Consider the following 17,500-nt stretch of genomic DNA (forward strand, 5'->3'; position numbering starts at 1 on the left):
AAATAAATTACTTTTTAAATACATTACTGGAATGCCAGTCAAAATCAAGTATAAGAAAAACCAGAAGCACTCAACTCAAGCTACTTCTCCTTGCACTGCAGTTCTAATTATAATTTATATTCAGCTTTATTAAAGTACCAAGTAACATGCTGAAAGTAGCAATCTGTGATACCCCTACTTGTAAAAATGTTTCTTATCCAAAATAGACCTGCTGCCTGACAACAGCTATCTACTTGTTTCATGGGGAAACATGATCAAAGTAAAAAATGAACAGCAAACAAGAAACAAGCTCACAATACATTGCTTAAAGGATTACTGCACAGGTTATGGACCACACATGATAGATTGGCATTCTGTTTAGTTTATGGGTAAAGCCTGCAAAGATAACTGCAAGTCTCCAACAAATGTAGTGAGCTTCTGAAAATACTGTAATCCTGTCTTTTATTACAAATACTGTCATACGCATTTCAATACCCAAGGCTTATACGTTATCTAGTTATGTAAGTATTCTCTACATGGCAGCAATAGAAAGGCTTTCAATGTTGGCAATTCTTTAACAGTATGCTTATTAAAGCTTACTTGCATCTTACAATCTCAGACAAGCTTACCTGATGGTCATTAAAGCATTGCTACATAAACACAGAGCAACAGGCACTTTCTGAATAATAATAAGCAAAAATCAACAGTATAATATTAGGACAGAAACCAGAACATTCTGCAAAATCAAGGACAGATGATAAGCCACTGTAGTACTTGTGTCTACCGTGGATGGGGGGATACTCTGCACATTTACACAGCATAACTGCTCCTTGCCTTGCTTGGACACATCCAGAGTCACTACATGGGGGAGTGGGGTGCAACAAGTATGTCACAATTTGAAATATCTCTGGCTGACTGTGATGGCCCTGACACATTTGTCATACCTCTCAACCTCAGAGCAAGAAATCTGGACAAAGCCATACATAGAAGTGGGACAAAGACCCAAAAATAAGGAAAATTTATAAATATTGTTCTTATAAACTTAGAAAGATAATATAATAGTAGGTCTTGCATTAGTATACATTTTCTGAAGGGTATGAAATCTGAAACTCAAATGTCTGTCATTATTTTTTAACTTCAGTCTTTAATGATCTGTCACTAAATTGCCAAAAAACACAATTTTATGAAAAATGGACCAAAAATGTGATGCAAAAATATACAATAGCCACACAATACAGCTAGGAACCTGTCAAAGAAGGGACACATTTTTAATATTAGTAATGCTAACTTGAGCAGCTGACAAAATAAAAGAATCTATATGCATTTCTGAAATAAAAGTAATCTATAACTCTGATTATTACAGTTATTTATTAATTGTAAACCCTCCACATTTTCTTCCAAAATTGCCATTTCGCTGAGGGATTATTAGCGGAAGAGCAACATTTTGAGCCAAAATCGGGGACAGTTGAGAGGTTTGGATATGCCTAATTCTATAAAGCAATTTATTTGCATGTACCTCTCAACCTGTTAATGCAGGAAATCTGGACAAGGCCAAATATATTGGGGGAACATATAAACAGTACTAAAAATTGCTCTTGTATAAACTGAGACAGTTGATAGAATAACAGGTCTTGCTTTAGCATGCATTTTTCTGAAGGATATGAATCCAGAAACTCAGTGTCTGCCATTATTTAGTGACTTAATTCCAAAATGATTTGCCAGAAAATGGCAAATTTTATGAGGAACAAACCAAAAATAAGAAGCAAAAATCTATTCATTCTGTGAAAATCTGGACAGCTGAGAGGTACAGTTCAGCCAGGGCTGTCTTTGAGTTTGCCGCCCTTCCCCCTCACAAAATCATGGTCAAATGGAGCCTCCCCCCTGCAGCCATTCCAATAAACCATTACTTGGCTATTTCACTCCATTTACCATAAACACTAATGTGCATACTCCTTTTCTTCTACAATGATTTGGACTTCATTTGAAAGTTTTGTTTTGCATTTTACAGCACAAACACTAAGACATCTGCTAAACAAAGCAATGCAGTCTCACAATGAAAACAGACTTAGCATTAAAACTTCTCTGTCCTTGAAACTCACATTCTTTGAAACAGCATTTGAACCCACATTCAAAGAAAATACATTTTGCCAGTGGCAGATAAGGATTAACTTTGGGCTGTTTTCAAATCATAGGCCCATTGCACATGGAACATACATGTCCTCTTTGATACACCTTCCTAATTGTTGTTTGTCTTTCTGGCTTTTCCCAGTTAGGGGTTGCCACAGTGGAACTCTGTTCTGCTAATAATTTACAGCAGATTTTTACAGTGCTGAGTTGCCAGCCCAATCTTTAGCAAAGGCACACCCATTCACACACCACTCAACAACAGGGAGGACATGCAAACTCCACACAGAAGGCTCTGCAGCCAAGAACCTAACAGGCGAACCTCTTGCTGTGAGGCAACAACACTACCACTGCACCACCACAGCTTCCATTAAATTATGTTCCTTGTACAATACAGTACAGTTGTTAGACGGTGTTTTAGATTTATTGTTTTGAACATTTTTCTAGTAAACAATGAAACAAAATGCATGCACCAATAATGACAAAACTGCCCAATTTAGAACATTTTTCCAGTAAACAATGAAACAAAATGCATGCACCATTTCCATCATAAAAGTCTACTTAAACTTCTACAGTCCACCAGTATTAGTAAATATGCACAATCTCTGAAGTAAAGTCACCTAAATAATTCCACATTAAAGAAATATATAACTAATTAAGAGGTTGCTGCTAGCAAACAACTTTATATTTCATTGTTTCATCTACAAATAAAGTGCCTGTTGTCCTTGAGGAATAAATTGCCCATGTTGCATTAAAAAAATGATAAGCTATTAATATTGCAATAGGGAATGGATGGCCAACTGATAACAGGTTTATAGATACTAGGTACCTTTGCCAAAAAGGACTGCAGCATCCACCCCTTTACAACACAGTACAGTATCAGTAATGTATCTACTTACTGTGGTAGTAGAACCCACAGCCTTCTGCATCAAAAGCAAATATATAACCTGTTGTGCTATTAAGAATGTAAGCAGACTAAGCATAAGCAGCACTAAACTTTTGCTCCCCTGCCGCTCTCAGCTTCTTGTAAAATCTACTTGACACTCAGCTGTATCTCTGACCTTTGCAGCACAAGAAATCTGGAAAAAAACAAAATTTATTGGGGAAGGCAGACAAAAGCCCAAAAACCAGGGTCACATTTTAACATTGCTTGTATAATGTTGGAAAGTTGCTAGAATAAAATGCTGTTACCACCATACATTTCACTGCCAAGTAATGAACCCAGGAACCCGTGCAAAGAGAGGAAAACTGAAACTTAAATGGCTACCATTTAGTGAATTCAGTTCTCACCATAGCTGTCAACCTCTTAGCACAAAACACCTGAACAAAGCCAATAATGTGGGAATACAGTCCCAAAAATAGGGACAAATTTGAAATACATGTTATAAACTTAGAAAATTGCTAGAATAAAAGGTTTTGTGTTACCATGTACTTTCTGAAGAATATGAAGTCTGAAATTCAAAATTCAAAAAGTAATATAGCTTCTCCTTTTCTTTCAATCTAACATACACACATACACAAAATAAATGAAATTTGGATGAAAAGCCAAGATACAGCTTATGAAATTAAAACTCAGATGTTGAGCGTGTTGCTTAACGTTTTGGGAAACTGACAGGTACCATTATTATGATACATTTTTTCCATTACAGTTTTAGCCAAAGAAGTGTGAGTGAGTTAATTGCACAGAGCACTCTGTGTTGTACTTAATGGGCTGCATATTGTTAAATTCCTGCCAGCAACTGCTAAGACAGCAAGCCCTTTTTTTTACTTGTATTCACTTTCTTAGTTTTGCTGTACTAAAAAGTTGGGACAGACTTTCGGCTACAGCATTGAGAGAAAATCTCCTGCAGAAGTTAGAACTGATAATCTGACTACTATTTACATCCAAATTTCCTGTCCTATTAGACATGATAAAAACTGAATTTAAGGTTTAGGGAATAAAGACGTTTTATATGCATATTGGCACGCCATCCCAAAAGTTACCAATGGGCACTTAGGATACGCTGGATATATGTTGTGGATTGGTACACAAAGAAAACTAATTTTAATTTAAACAAGATTGCAAATAGTAACTTGCCCTACACACAAACACACACACACACACACACACACACACACACACACACACACACACACACATACAAACACACACACCGTTACTTGTAATACACTTACATTACATTCATGGGTCCAGGGCCTTCCGTTGCTGTATAGCTCCACTCACTAAGATCCTGTGAGATGTCACTGATCCCATGGTGAAGTCCTTCCTTCCTGAGAGAGCAGGCCAGCCTGCGGATGTTGCAGTCCAATCTCTTTCCAGTCTATGCAGTTGTAACAAACTGCATAGACTTCTGGGATGCCCTTGACTGCTGTGTTTCTAATATGGACTGCTGCTGAATCAGTCTGGAGCCCTGCGCCTGCTCCGGACTGGTTCAGCAGCAGTCTGGATGTCGGAAATGCCGCATGTTCGCATGAGCGAAGGTCTGCGATTTTTATCTTTTTTTTTTAGTTTCTTTTTTCTTTCTTTTGGGGTCTTTCTTCTTTCTTTTACAGCTGGGGGGGCTGCAGTCCTGCAGTCCAATAGCATGGGCCACCTCTGTAGTGTGTGTGTGTGTCTATCAACATGCCCGCTTGCATTGTGTGTGTGCATGTGTGTGCATGTGTAATGTGTGTGTGTGTGTGTGTGTGTGTGTGTGTGTGTATGTGTGAGTGTGTGTGTGTGTGTGTGTGTGTGTGTGTGTGTGTGTGTGTGTGTGTGTGTGTGTGTGTGTGTGTGTGTGTGTACATGTGTTCATGTGTCTTTGTGTGTGCGCGCGTGCATGCATGCCTGCTTGTACTTGTATATGTGTAGCATGTATGAATAACTTATGAAGTTGTACTGTTAGGGAAAGGGTTTATAAGAAGGTAATGTGTACACCTGTGGTTAGGATTCGGATTAACACATATGAGTAGGTAAGTAGCACCTGAATTGTGTGCAAACCCTAACCCAGCCTGTTCCTCTAACCCCAAAGCAAAACATCACCTTCCAAAAAAATTTCGTTAACAGTACTAAAATTCAGACAAAACGTGTGAATGTTGTGTTTTTTACACATTGGCATTTTTGCTTGACTGATTGCAAAATACAGCTGATCGATTTCTTTTTGAGATCAGTGCAATGTAGGATATGAGTGGTTTGAGAAAGTTATGGCATTGTGAGTTTCAGGGAGTTTGTTTTGGGAAAAGGTGTTTCAGCTGGTTTGTGTTTAAGTGTTTGAGGTTTGATAATTTGCAGGATTAAAGATTCCATGATAGATAGATAGATAGATAGATAGATAGATAGATAGATAGATAGATAGATAGATAAATAGTTAGATAATTTTGACCTAAAATGCTCCAGTGTCAAACTGTTTACCAATGGCACTGCATTCCACTCCTTGAAGGACTACAGCCATGGCTGCTTGGCAAGCAACTAAGGATAAAACCACAAAAGAAGAAAAATAATGTTTATCAGATCCCAATAAAGACTTGGCAAAGTACTCCCACTCTTTACATCTCAAATGTATGTCAGGGAACGGATTCACTTCATAACACTGAAAGCTCAAAACACTGCAAACACATATCATACATATACAGAGTTTAAACAACATAAATCATAGCACTTTCCACCATGTGTAAACAGGAGGGCAACCCCCCCTACTCCCCATGTGGGATGTACCACACCCCTGCTACTTATATATATCAACTCCAAGATTGCACTTTACTAAATATAATCTTGGAGTTGATATATTTAAGTAGCAGGGGGTGTGGGGAGCACAGCCCCCCACATGGGGGGTTGCTGAGGGGCTTGCCTCCCTGCTTACACTTGGTGGAAAGTGTTATGATTTATGTTGTTTAAACTCAATATATGTATGATATGTGTTTTCAGTGTTTTGCGTTTCAGTGTTTTGAGTTTTCAGTGTTTTGAAGTTTCAGTGTTTTGGTCTTCTATATTATGAAGTTTTCTCCTTTTCAGTGTTTTGAGTTTTCAGTGTTATGAAGTGAATCCCAGGGAACATATAGAACAGGTGTCCTTCTTCAAATGCCTAGGCACCACACTTGATTGCAGCTTAAATATGAGCCTGCATGTCACCAGCCAAAGACTAAAATTGATTTTACATTTCTTGGATGTAACAAACTCCTGTATTATCTATGGTAAAAAAATCCTTCAATTTCAAATAGAATGCTCCCTATCATTACTTGTCTATGCCTCTATAAAGCAAAAACTTCAAAAACTTGCACAGTCTGTCAAACTAAATATCTAGATTCATGATCCTCTCCTTTAAAAATGTGCTGCACTGTGCTACACCCCAGTGAGTTAACCCGCCCCCATAAAATAGCAGTTGGACTTATTGTTCCTTTGTCTGGTCCATAAATCTCTTTACAGTGACTCAGCTATCCCATACCACATGTTGGTTATTAGAAATACACCTTACCAGCTTTGTTTATAAACCAATAATGCCCAAGAACTGGTCAGATCTAAGAATGCACTCTCATCCACTGAACATGTCTTTTTCATCCTGGCTTCTAAATTATGAGACTCTCCTCCAATGGAATTGCATAACACATCTGCCTACAGTAAACTCACAGATAAATTATTTACCTCTCATTTCTTATAAACAGTTATATTTATACACAATTCATCATCCCCAACCAACAATTCCTGTCCTCCTTTTATTCCATAAACTAAACACCAGTTTCTCAGTGTCCTTACCCATATCTAGCCCTGTCTGAAATCCCTTATCTCCACTAAAACCTTAACCACTACCAACTAACTCACCACTGCATCAACTCAGGCTGGAATAAAAGTAACTTTAAATTCAGGTCATGCTATTGCTTTATTGTAAATTGTGGGCAGATCTCCCTTCCTGTCTTTGTCTTGGGTTTTCCAGTCACTTTATTATTGCGTGCTTAGATTGGAGACTGTAAAGTGGTGGCAGGGGAATGTGTAGTTAGGCAGCATAGGATGGTGGTTTGTAGGATGACACTGGTGATCAAGAAGAGGAGGATGAGTGTGGGAGCAGCACCAAGGATCAAATGGTGGAAATTGAAAAAGGGTAATCGTGAGGTGATGTTCAGTGAAGAGTTAAGACAGGCACTAGGTGGCAGTGAAGAGTTACCGAATAGCTGGGTAACTACAGCAGAGCTAGTAAGAGAGATGGCTAGAAGGATGCTTGGTGTGACATCTGGAAAGAGGAAGGAGGACAAGGAGACCTGGTGGTGGAATGAAGAAGTACAGGAGAGTATACAGAGAAAGAGGTTGGTGAAGAAGAAGTGGGATTGTCAAAGAGATGAAGAAAGTAGACAAGAGTACAAGGAGATGAGGTGCATGTCAAAGAGAGAGGTGGTGAAGGCTAAGGATAAGGCATATGAAGAGTTGTATAAAAGGTTGGACACTAAGGAGGGAGAAAAGGACCTGTACCGATTGGCTAGACAGAGAGACCAAGCTAGTAAAGATGTGCAGCAGGTAAGGGTGATAAAGGATAATGAGGGAAACATACTCACAAGTGAGGAGAGTGTGTTGAGCAGATGGAAAGAGTACTTTGAGGGGTTGATGAATTAAGAGAATGAGAGGGAGAGAAGGTTGGATGATGTGCGGATAGTGAATCATGAAGTGCAGTGGATTAGCAAGGAGGAAGTAAGGATAACTATGAAGAGGATGAAGAACGGAAAGGCTGTTGGTCCAGATGACATACCTGTGGAAGCATGGAGGTGTTTAGGTGAAATAGCAGTGGAGTTTTTAACTAGATTGTTTAATGAAATCTTGGAAAGTGAGAGGATGCCTGAGGAATGGAGAAAAAGTGTTTTGGTACCGATTTTTAAGAATAAGGGTGATGTGCAGAGCTGTAGTAACTACAGAGGGATTAAACTGATCAGTCACAGCATGAAGTTATGGGAAAGAGTAGTGGAAGCTAGGTTAAGAAGGGAAGTGATGATTAGTGATCAGTAGTATGGTTTCATGCCAGGAAAGAGCCATACAGATGCGATGTTTGCTCTGAGAGTGTTGATGGAGAAGTACAGAGAAGGTCAGAAGGAGTTGCATTGTGTCTGTGGATTTAGAGAAAGCATATGACAAGGTGCCTAGACAGGAGTTGTGGTATTGTATGAGGAAGTCGGGAGTGTCAGAGAAGTATGTAAGAGTGGTACAGGATATGTACGAGGGTAGTGTGACAGCGGTGAGGTCTGCAGTGGGAGTGATGGATGTGTTTAATGTGGAGGTGGGATTACATCAAGGATCAGCTCTGAGCCCTTTCTTATTTGCAATGGTGATGGACAGGTTGACAGTCGAGATCAGACAGGAGTCCCCATGGACTATGATGTTTGCAGATGACATTGTGATCTTGTAGTGAGAGTAGGGAACAGGTGGAGGAGACCGTAGAGAGGTGGAGATATGCTCTAGAGAGAAGAGGAATGAAGGTCAGCAGGACTAAGACAGAATATATGTGTGTGAATGAGAGGGAGGACAGAGGAATGGTGAGGATGCAGGGAGTAGAGGTGGTGAAGGTGAATGAGTTTAAGTACTTGGGATCAACAGTTCAGAGTAATGGTGAGTGTGGAAGATAGGTGAAGAAGAGAGTACAGGCAGGTTGGAGTGGGTGGAGAAGAGTGTCAGAAGTGATTTGTGACAGACAAGTACCAGTAAGAGTGAAAGGGAAGGTCTACAAGAAGGTAGTGAGACCAGCTATGCTATATGGGTTGGAGGCAGTGGCATTGACAAAAAAGCAGGAGTCAGAGCTTGACATGGCAGAGTTGAAGATGTTAAGATTTGCACTGGGTGTGATGAGGATGGACAGGATTAGGAATAAGTATATTAGAGGGTCAGCCCAGGTTGGAAGGTTTGGAGACAAAGCCAGAGAGGCAAGATTACGTTGGTTTGGACATGTGCTGAGGAGGGATGCTGAGTATATTGGGAAAAAGATGCTAAGAATGAAGCTGCCAGGTAACAGGAAGAGAGGAAGGCCTAAGATAAGGTTTATGGATGTGGTGAGAGAGGACATGCAGGCGGTTGGTGTGACAGAGCAAGATGCAGAGGACAGGAAGAAATGGAAACAGTTGATCTGTTGTGGCGACCCCTAACGGGAGCCACTGAAAGAAGAAGAAGAAGCTTAATTGTGAGCTTATCTAATTATCAGTTTCTTAGTTACTATACTACTGACCTGCGTTTCCCATATTGTACTATAACTTTACCATAATGTACTATAATAGAGCCATGGTAGAAATAGGTCTCATATGGATCAGTGCCTTACCTTGGCTATCAAACATAGATAAATAATACATTTTTGGAGATCTGCTATCTTGGTTCACATCCTTCAGTATGTGGCTTCTTGAACTAATTTAGTTTTAAGACAAAGATGAGAATCTGTCTATCACAATAATACAAAAAATATTTTCTTTCTAAACATATCAATCAACTTAAGGATGTCAACAGACACTGTTTTTGAGCCAGTTTTTTTTTTTGTTTTGTTAAAAGTTTTCATTTGATTTTACACAGCAATAATTCAACAATTTGAAACAAAATAAAACAAAACTATATCCAAAAATTACCAAAATTCAGACCATTAGTATTTGCCAAGTGAAATACCCCTGTGCAGGCAGCGATGCGGGCACCCATGGAGGAACCGCAGTGTTACAGATCCTTTGTGTCTCAAAAAGTGCAGTTATTTTGTGAGGGAGGCCCCTTTAGCGCTAGAAGCATGTGGTGACATCCAGTTGGGTTAGGACTATGCTGCCAGGGGGAAGCCCACCTTACTGGAATGTGAGACTGAAGCCCTGAGGAGGAAACAGTTGACAAAACAGTGGAAACAAAGTTTTAACCCCCAGATGCCAAGATAGCCTTGTGAGTTAGTGGTTCCTCTCAGTGGGCCAGTGGTCACAGTCGCTGGTGCTACAGACATCTCAGTAAATAACCACTATAAAGTTCTAAACCAGCAAAATCTGGTGGTCATGCCTTTGATGTGGAGGATTTTTTTTCGATGAAGTTAGTGTTGTAACTTCCATAGATTCAGTACTGGAATGTTGGATTCTGCATAGTTTAGTCCTGGCTTGAGTCTAGATTGTAATCTAATCTGCCAGATGAGTTCTCCCTTTTCCAGCAGTGAGTTCTAATTGCCCTTAAACGGGGTCTTGGGGATGTGGTCCAAAATGTGAAATTTGAAGCTGTTGTGACCCGGAGTGACCAGAGCATGTTGTGCCAGCTGGTTGGAACGTTTTAGGTAGCGGAGGTCATGCAGGTGTTTTGCCACCCTGGTCTTCAAAGCATTCACAGTTTTGCCCATGTAAAAAGCAGGGCACTCGGTGCAGGAGGCCTGATAAACCACTCCTTCTAGATTACAATCTCCCTTGATGTTGGGGTGGTAGAACTGCCTGTTATTTATTTATTTTATTTTTTATTTTATTTTACATTTGTTAACCGGGCTAGTCCAACTGGATACATGTCCATTTTCAGTAGAGGCTCGGGGAGATAAGCTCCACATTCAGCATAAAAGAAAAAAGAAGAATTTTCAAATAAGAACTTAATATTGAGAGAAGTGAGTACAAAGTTTATGACAGGAGTACAGTACTATAGAGAAAGAGAGTACAGAGTTTAGCACAGCAGTACAGTACTATCGATACAAAGTCTAACACAGAAATACAGTCCTATTTACATAGTAAAGGGTATGATATTAGTGAATACAGAGTTTAATATAGCAATATAGTACTATTTACATGGTAAAGGGTATGATATTCAACATACTGTATGTTAGGAATGATGGCACAGATTTAAAAAGTTAATTCAGGTAGTCCTAAAGTATAACTTAATGCACACGAGAGTTTGTGTGTATGGATTTAAATCAGAATGTTATACTCATAGTAAAAAGACAGTTAGTCTGTATATAGATGGTAGAGTTTTGCTAATAGCCGAATGAGTATACAAAGATCAAATACAGTGATATTTCCCTGGGAGTAGGACAGTAAACAAAGGGGGGTTAACTGAAAGATTACTCATTCCACACTATGGGTTTTGGGTGCAAGGTATACAGTGATGTTGTACTGGGGAGTATCAGTCAGGGTTAGTACAAGGGCATAGCCATTGTGCTTTTAGGAAGATTTTTAGTTGCTTTTTGAAGAGTGGTAATGATGACTGAGATGCAAGTATGCTGGGAAGCCTATTCCAAGTCTTCCCCCAGAGTTTGAGAAAAGAGAATCACCTGCACTGTTGTGGGATTTCTGGATGGTCACCAGTAGTTTATTTGCTGAGCGAAGAGTAGTAAGATTAGAGTAGGGAGAGATGAGGTTACTGAGAAAAGAGTATTACTAGGATGGTACAGAATCTTATGCATAATGGTGAGTTGTTGAAACTCTAGCTTATTTTGCATTTCTAGCCATCCTAGCTGTTTGAGATTTTGACAATGGTGAGTTCTAAATGGGGAGCCAGTAGCAAATCTGGCAATATTGTTATAGGAAGTGGTTAGCTTATTAAGGTTACTTTTGGAAAGATTAGTATAAATGGGGGAGGCATAGAGGAGAGTAGAGATCAAATGAGTCTGGGCAATGGTAGTTTTGGCTACAGGGGTAAGGAAAGGTTTTATCTTATATAAGGAACCAAGTTTTCTGTTTACTGTTTTAATAGTAGAGTTGATGTGTGAGTCAGGTTGAGTTAAGGTTGTGGTCGATTATTATACCTAAGAGTTTGGTAGTAGGGTCAGGAGCTATAATTGTACCGTTATTGGATGTAACAGTGAAATGTAGTGGGGTGGATTTTAGAGTTGGAGTAAATAGCAATAGTTTGTTTTTTTGGCATTTAGGAGGAGGCATCATTGTTGGAACCAGTTTTCCACTAGGTTAAATACTGTTTGGGTGATGGATTGGAGTTCAGAAGCAGTTGGCGCTTTACAAATTAAAGTGGAGTCGTCTGCATATTGTATGCAGGTAGCCAGAGGTAGATTTATACTAAGGTCATTTATGAATATAGAGAAAAGTAGAGGTCTGAGGATAGAGCCTTGAGGGACACCCAGGGTAATAGTGAGATGTTTGGACAGTTGATTGTCCCATAAGACAGCCTGCTGTCTGTTATGTAAGTAGGACTTAAACCGTAGTAATGCCTGTGAGTCAAGTGAGAATGATTTGAGTATGTTAAGAAGTATTTGATGATTAACTATATCAAAAGCTTTGGATAGGTCTAAGAAGAGTGCAGAGGAGAGCATGTTATTATTACGATGAGGATTAATACAGTCTGTAAAGGACAGGAGAGCAGTGGTGGTACTATGGAAAGGTCTAGAACCATGCTGACAGTCAGAAAGTAGGTTATTTTGGAGAAGGTGGTCAAGAAGTTGTTGGTGGATGCACTTTTCCATTATCTTGGCTAGAGGAGAAAGAAGGGCTATTGGTCGAAAGTTAGAGAGTACAGTTGAGTTACCACCTTTGTGGAATGGGATAATGTGAGAAATTTTCCAGAGAGAAGGAATGTAACCTTCAGTGAGTGTTCTGTTAATTAGGATAGAAATGGGATAGGCTAGTACTTTAGCTGCAGATTGAAGGTATTCAGCAGGTAGGAGATCAACTGAGGGAGTGCATGGTTTAAGTTTATGAAGTAAAGTATAGATGAGGGATGTAGGAACAGGTTTAAGTCGAAAGGTCGAGGGTATGCTTGGTAGTGAAGGTGAGAGGATAGAAGTAGTAGGAGGTAAGGTGTTTGCTAAAGATTGGACTGTTTCAGCAAAGCAGATATTAAAAGCATCAGCAATCTGGTTGGCAGTGTGAAGAGAGAGATCTGATGGGGTTGGTGTTTTGGAGTGGCCTGGGTATAAAAGTCTATTGATGCCTGACCAGAAGGTTTGTGGATTTTGTTGTTGCTTTTGCTGGAGTTTAAAATAATAGTTTTTTTTATCCAGAAGTATTGATTTTTTGGTAGCATTTCTTATCTGTCTGAAGTATTGACGATCAACTGGGTCTTTAGTATTTCTCCATTTGGACCAGATTTTAGTTCTTAATCGGATTTGTTGCCTAGTCTCTTTAGTGACCCATGGGGCTGCTTTACTTCTAGTTCTTATTGAGTGTGAGGGGACATGGTATTCCAAGATTTGAAAGAATTTAGAGTTAAAATAGGATACTGCTTCCTCAAGAGGGAGTAGTTTTAAGGGTGACCAGTTACAGGCTTGAAGTTCTGCCTGGAAGTTTGATGGATTGAAATGTTTTTTGTTCCGGGTGGTTTTGATAGTAGTTTGGTTTGGGATAAAGGTTTTTTGTCTAGTTATATAGGTAAGTGAGTGGTCACTAATGTCATCAGGAAGGATACCTACTTCATAAGAGAGAGGATGGCTGTTAGTTAGGATCCAGTCTAAGGTAATTTCTTTGCCACTGGGTTTATGGATTCTGGTAGGGGAGGTAATTAATTCTGAGTAGCCATAAAGGTTTATATGGGTTGTGGGTTTGTGTGAAGTACAAGTGTTCCAGTCTATATTAAAGTCACCAAGTACAATGGTTTCCTGTGGGAAGGATGTAGAAAGCCAGCAGAGAATACTTTCTAGGATGCTGATGTTATTGCCTGGAGGTAGGTAGGAGCATATTATATATATAGATTTATTAGCATTAACCTGGAGCTTGGAGATAAGGATTTCACCATTGTTATTTAGAGGTGGTTGTACTTCTACTGAAGTAACCTGTAGCGTGGATTTGTATAGAACTGCTACCCCACCACCCTTTTTGGATATTTGGTCTTTTCTAAGAATATTATATCCCAGAGGAGTTATTTCATTGTCCTTTGTTACTGGCTTGAGCCAGGTTTCTGTTAAGCATAAGATATCAAATGAGTGTGTATCAAGTAAAGCATGAAGTTGGCTAACTTTATTGTTTAGGCTCCTTATATTGAGATGAGCTATGAGTAGAGAATGTGGTGTTTTGCAGGCAGTGCAGGGTGAGGATGGATGTGGTGGGAGAGGGTTTATAGGGGTAGTGCTATTTGGTCCTGGGTTGGGGTGAATGTCCCCATGAAGGAGAGATAGTTTTTGAGTACTATAAGAAGGTTTTAGAAGTTTGCAGAAGTTATTTTGAGATTTCCTATATTAGAAATAAGTAAAATGGGCTACTCTGTGATACTTTGGTGTGAGATAGGTTGAGGTAGATGTTATGTTGGAATGGCTGTGGAAGGAATGCTGACTTAATAGTAATGTTTGTTTTAGGGGTTGGTGAATTGTGGTATACTGTAGAGTTTCATAGCATGTAAGTTAATAGGGTATAGAAAGAATGGAAAGTGTTGTAAGTGAAAGAAATAGATTTAAAATTCTGGGTTTGATAGTTAAGGGCATGGTGAGGGAAAGTACAGAATATAGTCAGAGGTTTGTAGATAGGTAGAGTGATAGTGTAAAGTATAGTAATGTTTAAGGAGTAATTGAGATTAGTTTAAGTATGGGAATGGGTATGAAGGTGTTTAAACTATAGTGAGTGCTTGACAGCTATTGGATAGTCCAGAAGTGGGTGTGGCTTAGGATGTTTAAGTGTAGGACCACTGGGGGTGGGTGGGAATTGGGGGTAGGGTGAGGTAGCGGAGTGAGCCCGCAGGGCGAACGGAGCGGGTTACAGCAGGTAAAGGAAGATTCTATGGAGACAATCAGAGAACAGCAGATTCTCGAGGCATTCAAAAAGTACCAGGTAAGTAGAGTGAGGGAAAGCAGTTGAGAGGCAAAAGGAAAGTGGTGTGGTAAGAATACAAAATGTAGCACGATGGTTAGGAGAGAAAGGAGAGAAATTTCAGGCAAAAGAAACCAGATGACCCACTCATGTATTGGCAGTAAAGGCATGCTGGGTTACTGCAGGGAAAGGTCCCTGGAGAGTTCAACTTGGGAGTTGTTAGGTGTTCCAGGTAGTCCCTGACACTCTTGCCCCTTCTGGCTGTGAAGGTGGGCCTGGAGGGCTTTGACTCACTTCATTCGAGTCTCTTTATCATGTCTTTCACTCAGTCTTCTCTTCTTGTCTGGTTTATTATTTTTGTTATGGAAGTATAACACTGATCAAACAATGATAAGTTACAGACTCAGCCCAAGTTACATCACAATATATCGAAACAGTGCACTGCATATAAATAATAACGGTTTACATTTACGAGTGAGCACAAAAAATCTGACAAACAATATATACATAGAATATCTATCAAACTGCATATTTGTAGAGTTACATAAGTTGAATAGAAAAGGGAAAACAGACTTAAAGTAGTAGGAGTCGAAGTTCAGAGATAGGGTACTAATAAGTAGGCTAGGAAAACTAACTGAGTCCAGTAAGATGAAAGGGTGGACTACATTACGTATAGTGGGTTTACAACGGTAATGGTGTCGTAAACTAAATCACAGTTTTGTTTGAGTGACTTAAGCAAGTGGATCAGGTATCTGTGAGGTAAGAATACTAAGCACTTGGAGATATGATTACATCATGTCATGTCATGTATGACTTCACATACTTCTGCCCTCATTATCCTTTGGCCTCATTATCATCTAGTCCTCCTCATCTAACTAACTGCATCCAACAGGATGATTTTGTTGCGTAATTGGTTAAAGGATAAATCTCATGTAGACTTAAAAAATATATTGGTCAAAATATTTTAGCTTAAGTTTGTTTCATTTCTGCAGGCTATGAAGAGATTCCGAAATATTTCCAGTGACACAGTCACACTTTAGCTTAACTTTGTTTAATTTGTGCAGGCTATGAATTGATTTCGGAATATTTCCAGTGACACAGTTACATCCTTAAACACCATGGTATTTAATTTGAACACACTTTCTGTCTAATGTATCATGCATGTTATCCTTCCCTAAAGAAAAGAAACAAATCACAGCTCGATACAGGAATGTAATGCGTCTCTGCCCTGACATTAATGTGGCATCAGGCAAAGGGGTTACTAATTCTCAAGCTGCTGTTCCAATATTCCTTGGTTAGCCTCACTTTGTCCACAGAGAGATAAAAGGTTTCAGTCCTGCTCCACAAGGTTTGGAGATTCATAACTGTATTGCTCACTGTTTTGGTTGTCTGCTGGAGTCAGTAACTTCTGTAAATGGTCCAGGTTTGTGAATTATTTATTGGGGGGTAGTACATTAATAAATATTTTTGTGAATTTTTTCACCAGGTCTGTACCTGCAAGTTGTCTATTGTGATCAGTGTCCTACCCTGGTAAATCAATATCTATTGCACCATCCCGACATCTTGCACCTGGGCAGCTGCCTCCTTCCCCCCATCCTTGTTACACTTCTGTATATAAATATATTTATATTATTATTATTTACTTACTTATTTAATGCATTTGCTGACTGGGCTAGTCCCATTTTCAGCCAAGGCCCAGGGGGAAAAGCTCCAAGTTTAAATGCATGTAAGTTATAGAATATAGCCACTGACAGTAAATGAACATAATAAACTCATGCAAAAGGAATACACTTGTGGCAGGAAAGAGGAGGTGAGCAATGTGATGCAGGAGATAGTGCGAAGAGTGCAGCAGTATAGAGTTGGGTATATTGTGAGTAATGGGAGTGTGAGTATGACGGTGGGTATGATAGTATGAGAAGGTGCAGAAGCAAATAAGTAGGGGGAACTTCTCATAGAAAATTGTTAACAAGAAAAGGAAGAAGATCGCTTACTGTGGAAATGTAGTTTCAATATGTTTAGGAACTTTTTTTGGATTAGCTTCATTTCTAAGGTGAAGAGTAATGGTGCGCCACAGTCTGGCAACGTATTCACTGAAAAGGGAGGGACCATAAAGATTGATTTATCTGGGTTAGCTGTAGAAGATTCTGAGATTGAGAACAGAAATTTCTGTTAGGAGTAAACCTGAATACAATGTTGGTTAACGATGAACAAGTTTATATATTATTCAATGAGTAAGTTGTTGCTGGTTTAGTGTGATTAAGTACTGGATTTCTAACCAGTTAATGTTTCTGAGAGGAACACAGGGGTAGGTTAGGTTTGTAGTGTTTGCTGCAAATTTGACAGTTTTGTTATATGACATTTACAGCTTGTGAAGGTTACTTTCTGAGATATTTTTTGGAATGCAGGAAGAGTATATTAGTCTGGGGAGAAGAATTGTATGTACTGTAATGGGAGCGCTACAGAATCCTGAAAGCCCAAAATCCTGTGATCAAAATCTCAAAAGTTCAAAATACTGAAAACTCAAAATACTGAAAACACACAGGATACCAGCACTTACTATATTCCAGCACAAGTACATCCAGAAACAAATAAAACACAAACCATATTATTCTTCTCCAGGTATAAGCAGTGTTGTGAAGTGCAATCTCGGAGTTGATTTATTTAAGTAGCAGGGGCTGTGGGGGGAACAACCCCCAACATGGGGGGTGCAGGGGGGCTTGCCCCCTGCATATAGTTGAAGGGTTCATAGGTTCATAGGTAGGTACTAGGCTATTGT

This window comes from Protopterus annectens, chromosome 1.part1 (genome assembly GCF_019279795.1).
Source record: "Protopterus annectens isolate FY-2018-M chromosome 1.part1, PAN1.0, whole genome shotgun sequence".
NCBI lineage: Eukaryota > Metazoa > Chordata > Ceratodontiformes > Protopteridae > Protopterus > Protopterus annectens.